Consider the following 8,051-nt stretch of genomic DNA (forward strand, 5'->3'; position numbering starts at 1 on the left):
TTCATTTAACTTAGTTCCAGTTTTTTGTATCATAAATAGAAAGTAAAGAACATCCCTGTGCAAAAAGTGTTGTCCACATCTCTTTCTAATTTCTAATGACAGAATTCTAGAAGAAGAATCCTTGGGCTAAATAACCAGAGGTTTTTAGCCTTCTGAAATATATAGCCAAATACCTCCCAGGAAGTGATAATACTAAACATTCCTTCCAGGTTACTTGACAGGGTCCATCACCTGACCATCTCTCACCCTGAGCTGGCAATTAAATAAGTTTAAAATGATGTTTAATAAGATAGATAACTAATAAAGACCTACTGTATAGCACAGGGAGCTTTACCCTGCGATTACCTATATGGGAAAAGAATCTAGAAAAAAATGGATATATGTATATTTATAACTGATTCACTTTGCTGTAGACCTGAAACTAATACATTATAAATCAGCTATACTCCAATAAAATTTTCTAATAAAATAAAATGATATTTAGATTTGTGAGATTATCAGGAAAGCTGAACTTTCCCCCATTTTTGTTGAACATCTATAATTCCTCTTTCCTGTGTCTTTTAATCCAGTTTTTTCTATAGACATGTTTGTATTTTGCAGATTTATAAAAACTCTTAGAAAAAAATGTTACCTCTTTGCCTGTCATCAGTGGTAGACATTTTTCCAGCATTGTCATTTCAATGTGTCCCATGGTATTTTCTTTTTTGTTTAAGAAATGATAGTTTTAATATACAGTGTTTAAGACTTTATGTCACCAATTCTATTGCTCTTGCTGAAAGGTTTCTTCGCCTGTGAGTCGTTTTTATTTGCTTCTAATATTTGTGTTGTTTGATTTACTATATACATTGTTTTATACAGACATCTCTAGAGTTTATTACTGTGTGTGACATATGGGATAAGGTAAAGACCTAGTCTAATGTCTTCCATAGGTCACTGATTGAGTAATCTGTCCCTTACTTGGTTCTGAAGTCTCCTTTATAGCATCTCAAGCCATTGTACAATATAGGGTGCTTTCTTTTTTGAGGGCTAGTCTCTTATTGACTCATACTTGTGCAAGCACCATTACTGTAACTCGGCAATATATCTTTACCTGGTAAAACAAGTTCAACCTTCCTCATTAGCTTTCCTTTCCAACTTTTCTTTTGCTATTCTTATGTGATGCTGAAGCTGAAGTTTCAATATGTTGGCCACCTGATGTGAAGAGCTGACCCATTAGAAAGATTGGGAAAGATTGAAGGCAGGAAGAGAAGGGGATGACAGAAGATGGGATGGTTGGATGGCATCAACAATTCAATAGACATGAGTTTGAGCAAATCTGGGAGATGGTGAAGGACAGGGAAGCCTGGCATGCTGCGGTCCGTGGGGAGGCAGAGTTGGTCATGACTGAGCTACTAAATAACAACAGCAACAAATTCTTATATACCTATTCCTCCAGAAGAACTACTGAAGAAAAAATCCTATTGAGAATGTGTTGGGTTACATTAAACCTAAAAATTAGTGTGGATAAAACTGATATATTTATAATAGTCCACACAGACACATGGCATGGCTTCCTATTTATTTAAGCCTTATTTTATGCTTCTTGGTATAATTCTATGGCATTTTTCATGAAGGTCTGACATATTTTTTATTAAGCTTGTATTTCTAGGTGTTTTATATTCCTGTTACTATTGTGAAAGAGTTTCGTTCCTCATTATACTTTCTGATTGTGCCTGGTATGTTTGAAATCCATTGACACTTATATTTATTCATCTTGCCAGAGTCGCTTATAATTATTTTTTAGCTGGTTCTCTAGGGTTTTCTAGATATATGATGATATCAGCTGCAAACAATGATAACTTTGTTTTTCTTTTTCTGCTAATCACACTTCTTATTTTTGTTCTCTGCTGCACCAAAACTTATAAAATAATAATTAACTAGGGAGGAGAGTAGACATTCTTGGTTTGTTCCCGATGTTAGTGGAAATGTCTCCATTTGTATTTTCCTAATAAATTAAATGAGTTGTCAATATGAAAATGTTCCTTAATGTGTTAAGGAATTATCCTTATATAGATAACAAAAAGATTTGTCTCATTAGCAATGATTGCAGGGCAGCTGCTCACACGGTGAAGGTGGAAGTAAAGGGACCACTCTAGCCTGTGGCCTCTGTCTCTGGCTGGGCTGGTACCGCCCAGCGGCCTAGGACAGACCTGAAATGTATGGTGCTGCAGGAAGCAGCTCCAGGATCCGGATAACCTGCCACCCGAGTGGCTCCCGACCTCCAGAGACCCGCAAGAGTCTCCTGTGGTCTGATAATGGCTACCCCTCCATATAAGCCAACGGCTGAATTGGTGTCAGGGCTGATGGGACCGTGTACAAGGCCGTGATCCCCATGGTGGCCATTTTGTGGCCCTCAAGAGTGTAAGAGTCCCCAGTGGAGGTGTGCTGGAGGAGGCCTGCCCATCAGCACAGTTGGTAAGGTGGACTTACTGCCATGTCTGGAGGCTCTTGAGCATCCCAGTGCTGTCCGGCTGATGGACGTCAGTGCCACCGCCTAAAATGACCGAGAGGCCAAAGTGACCCTGGTGTGTGAGCATGTGAACCAAGACCTAAGGACGTATCTGGACAAGGCACCCCCACCAGGCTTGCCAGTGGAGACCACCAAGAATCTGATGCCCTGGTTTCTAAGAGGCCTGGATTTCCTTCCTGCCAATGGCATCGTTCACCGAGACCTGAAGCCAGGAGAAGGTGACAAGTGGTGGGACAGTCAGGCTGGCTGACTTTGGCCTGGCCAGAATCTACAGCTACCAGGCAGGCAGCACTACACCTGTGGCTGTTAACACTCTGGTACTGTGAACTCCAAAAGTCCTTTTGCAATCTACCTATGCAAAGCCTCTGGATGTGTGGTGCGTTGGCTGTATCTTCACAGAGACACTCTGAAGCTGACCAGTTAGCTGATAGGCAGAATCTTTGACCTGACTGAACGGCCCCCAAAGGATGACTGGCCTCCAAACGTATTTCTGTCCCCAGGAGCCTTCCCCCTGCCCCCACCCTGGGGGCTCCTCACAGTTGTACCTGAGACAGAGGAGTCTGGAGCACAGCTGCTGCTGGAAATGCTGACTTTTAACCCCCGCAAGGGACTCTGCGTCCCGAGCCTCGCAGCCCTCTTATCTACACAAGGCAGAAGGAGACCCCGAGTGAACAACAAAATGGCTGCAACAGAACCAAGAGGAGAGACACTGACATTTCCCTTCCTTTGAACACTTGAGTGAAGAGACTCCCTCTGAGAAGGTGACCTCTGTCTTCATCTCTGAGGCTGTGAAGACTCCTCCTCCAACTTTTTACAGACTATTTTGCTGCCTTAATGACATTCCCCTCCCGCCCCTCCTTTTGAGGCTTATCCTTCTCCTGCCCCACCATGTCCTTACACAAAGGGGTATGTCCCTTGTTCTCCTCTTCCCTATACCTTGATGTTGGGATGCTTTTTCATACAGGAAAAACAACAAAAAATGATATGATTGCAATATTTTATCAATGCCTTTCAAAAACTAATGATCTTGTAAGTTTTTTTTTTTTAATTTGACCTCTCAATATGATATAACATAATAATTTTCTAATATTAAACCAAACTGGGGCTTCTCTGGTGGCTCAGTGGTAAAGAATCCACCTGCCAATGCAGGAGACATGAGTTCGATCCCTGATCCAGGAAGTTCCCACATGCCTCGGAGCAACTAGCCCTTGCTGCAACTGTTGAGCCTGTGCTCTAGAGCCTGAGAGCCACAACTGCTGAAGCCCATGCACTCTAGAGCACATGGTCTTCAACAAGAGAAGCCACCGCAATGAAAGCCCGCACCCTGAAACTAGAGCGTAGCCTGTGCTTGCTGCAACTAGAGAAAAGTACTCGCAACAGCAAAGACCCAGCACGGCCATAAATAAATAAGATTATTTAAAAAAAAAAAAACTGATAGCTTCTACTTGGTTGTGGTAGATTATTCTTTCCAAATAGTTTTTTGAGTCCCATTGGCTATTACATTATTTAGAGTTTTTAAATATATGGGTCTTTTTCTTTTTATCCTATCTTTGTTAGGCTTTAATAATAAGAATAGCAGTTGTGATCATTTTGTACACTCATATGATGTTTCAAATACCACATTTTTTCCTGTATTTTATTACAACATTTACAAATGAAATACAGCATTACATATATTTTGTGGATAAGGAATTGAGGCTAAGATTATGCAGCTTGAGAGAGGAGCCTGTCTCACTAGGCTCTGCTACATAGTTTTGAAGAGTTAAAAATGAATTAAGTAGCTTTCCATGTTCTGGAATAGATTATATAGAATGGAAAAAATCTGTTTCTTGAAAGAATGAAAAGACTGATTCATGTATGCACAGGAGACAAAATGATGCTGTGAAAGTACATGGGGTTTAAAGCCAGACAAATGCTGGTTTGAATTCCAGCTCTGTCCATTACTTAGTAACCCTGAATAAGTAGAAATGATGGTCATTATAAAAACATCCTGTCCTGAAGACTTCTGTGACAACATTTTCCAGTTGTGCCTGGGTCTTTTTCTGATATTTTTTTCCATAACACCTTGTTGCCCCAGGAAATCATGTATTTCTTCTAGATAATGGAATATATAATTTCATAGTCATATGTACTACTCTCTTATATTTTAGGAAGCCAATGCCATATCTATTAGGCGACCAAGGTTGATACGCTCCTATATTTTAAAATCTCCATATAAAGATATTTTATATCTTTTGTTATATTTCCTATTAGTCTTTGGTATTTAATTGTGTGCTCACTTTTGTTTCTAATATTTGTTGTTTTTTGAAAATAAGCTTTTAATTTTAGAGTAGTGTGCATGTATGTGTGTTAAGTCACTTCAGTCATGTCTGACTCTGCAACCTTATCAACTGTAGCCCACCAGGCTCCTCTGCACATGGGGTTCGCCAGGAAAGAATACTGGGGCAGGTTGCTGTGCCCTCCTCCAGAGGATCTTCCCAACCCAGGGATCAAACCCACATCTCTTCTGTTCCCTGCATTGGCAGGCAGGTTCTTTACCACTAGTCCCACCTGGGAAACCCTTAGATAAGTAGCAGAGTAAGCTGAATAATAACCCCACAAAATGTAAATGTCCTAACCTCCAGAACCTGTGAATGTTATATGGTCATAGGTACTTTGCAAGTGTGGTTAAATTAAGGATTTTTATGATGGGGAGATTATTCTGGATTATCCCAGTGGGCCCTGTATAATCACAGGGTCCTTATAAGAAGGGTCCAAGAAAGTCAGACAGAGGAGAAGGTGATATGACAACATAAGAAGAGATTGGAGTGATGTGGCCACAAGTCAATGAATGCTAGCAGTCTATAGAAGCTGGAAAAGACAAGGAATGGAGTTGCCTCTGGAGCCTCCAGAAGGAACCAGCCCTGCCAGCTCCTTGATTTTCACCCCTCTAAGATTCCCTGGTGTCTCAGTGATAAAGAATTCACCTGCCAATGCAGGAGACATGGGATTGATCCCTAGGTCGGGAAGATCCTCTGAAGAAGGAAAGTGGAGAATTCCATGGACAGAGGAACCTGGTGGGCTACAGTCCATGGAGTCACAAAGGGTCAGACACAACCTAGAAACTAAACAACAAGACTCATTTTGGACTTCTGACCCCCCAAACTTTTAAAGTTTGCATTATTTTAAGCCAATAGATCTGTGATAATTTGTTACAGCAGCAATAGGACACAAACATAGTTTTAGAATGACAGGAAAGTGGCAGATACTATAGAATTTCCATATGCCCCATCCAGTTTCCCCCATTGTTACTGTCTTACATTAGGATGGTATATTTGTCACAATTAATGAACCTATAAGACACCTTATTATTAACTAAAATCCATACTTTCCTTTTTCAGATTTCCTTAATTTTTACTGTGTGCTCTCTGTCTGTTCCAAGAGGGCATCCAGCTTCCCATACTACATTTAGCTGTCCTGTCTCCTTTGGCTCCTCTTGGCCGTGATAGTTTCTCAGACCATGTTCTGGATGACCTTGACAGTCTGAAGAATACAGCTCAGATAGTATTTTACATGCCCCTCAGTTGGGATTTTTGTCATGACTAGGCTGAGATGATGAGTTTGAGTGAGGAGGACCAGAAAGGGAAGTATCACTCTCATCGCATCATTAGTGGTTATATACTGTCAACATGACATCATTGTTGCTACTGAGTTTGACCACCTGGCTTAGGTAGTGTTTGTCAGTTTCTGTACCACAAAGTTACTCTTTTCCCTTCCTTTGTCTCAATTCAGTTCAGTTCAGTCGCTCAGTCTGACTGTTTGTGACCCCATGGACTGCAGCACGCTAGGCTTCCCTGTCCATCACCAACTCGCAGAGCTTGCTCTAACTCATGCCCATTGAGTTGGTGATGTCTAGTGTTTTTCAAATAAGAAACTTTTAAAATTTGTCAGTTCCACTATTTTTTTGTTTTATAAGTAATTAATGTCTCCTTTATGTTAGTTGCTTCTGTCATGCTTGTGGTTCCTTTTATATTCTTTTTCTATACATGAATATATATATTCTTTTATATATATATATTCTCTTATATGTCTATATTTATATTCTTTTATATATATATATATTCTTTTTCTATACATGAATATATATATATTCTTTTATATATTTTATATTCTTTTTCTATACATGATCTCCAGTTGGCAAGGAGTTGTTTGTTTCTTTAAATATTTAAATATTTTTATATTGACTTCTGTGTTCATAGCATAGTGGTAAAAAAATATGTTATATAAATTTTGCATTTTTGAATTTTGTCAGTTTTTAGTTTGTTCTCTTATATGATCACTTTCTGTGCTTTTTGAATTTTCATAAAGACTTTGAAAGGAATTCTATTTTCTATTTGCAAGGTATAAACTAAACTCTAAATTTTGCAGTGGGTAGGAACATATTTGTTTTGATTACCTCTGAATACACAGCTTCTCAAACAGGGACTAATACACGGTAGGAGTTCACTAAATAATTTTTAGTAAATGACTACAAAAATTTCATGCTCTCAGTTAGGACCAATAAAAATGTCTCCAGACATGGCCAACTGTCCCCTTGTGAACAAAATCACCAAGTGAACTACTTTAAGATGATAAAGTTATCTACATAGAAAATCAGAGAATCTGCTCAAAAAGTATCAAAATTAATATTTGGATTCAGCAAAGTTAGTTGATAGATTTAAAAAGTCAATATTAAATTACATTCCTATAGTATAGCAGTAATAAACCTTTAGAGAATATAGTTTTAAAGTCAGTATCATCAATGATAGCAATACAAATTAAAAGACTAAATCTAATAAAAGGTGTGCAAGAGCTTTAGGAAGAATATTATAAAATATAATGAAAGATATTAAAGACATAAGAACAGAGAAATTTACAAGAATCACTTTTTTTTTTCCTTCCCAAACTGATCTATAAACGTAATGCAAGTCCAATCAAAAGCCAATAGGGAGTTTTCATGGGATTTGACAAATTGATTCTAAAATTTATACTGGGGAATATGGAATAAAGCTAGCTAAGGCACTTTTGCAGAAAATTAATTTGGGAGGCTTGCTGTATCATGTATCAGAGTTTAAAGATACAGTGGCCAGCAAACATGAAAAGATGGCTGATTTTTAGAGAAATGCAAATCAAAACTACAGTGAGGTATGGTGACCTCACATTGGTCAGAATGTCTGTAATCAAAAAATCTACAATCAATAAATGCTGGAGAGGATATGGAGGAAGGGGAATCCTCTTACACTGTTGGTGGGAATGTAAATTGCTACAGCCACTATGGAGAACAGTATGGAGGTTCCTCAAAAAACTAAAAGTAGAACTACCACATGACCCAGTAATCCAGTTCCTGGGCATATACCTGGAGAAAACCATAATTCAAAAGATACATGCATCCCAATGTTCATTGTAGCACTATTTACAATAGCCAGGATGTGGAAGCAGCCTAAATGTTCAACAACAGAGGAACGGATAAAGAAGATGTGGTACATATTGGGTTGGCCAAAAAATTGCTTTAGGTTTTTCCATG

The 8,051-nt window shown here is 38.8% G+C and overlaps 1 pseudogene; it reads left to right on the top strand.

The window, feature by feature from the left end:
- The first annotated feature begins 2,294 nt into the window (after positions 1-2,294).
- LOC133227428 (cyclin-dependent kinase 4-like) lies at positions 2,295-3,180 on the top strand (annotated as a pseudogene).
- The last annotated feature ends 4,871 nt before the right edge of the window (positions 3,181-8,051 follow it).

This window comes from Bos javanicus, chromosome 16 (assembly GCF_032452875.1).
Source record: "Bos javanicus breed banteng chromosome 16, ARS-OSU_banteng_1.0, whole genome shotgun sequence".
In the NCBI taxonomy this organism is placed as follows: Eukaryota; Metazoa; Chordata; class Mammalia; order Artiodactyla; family Bovidae; genus Bos; species Bos javanicus.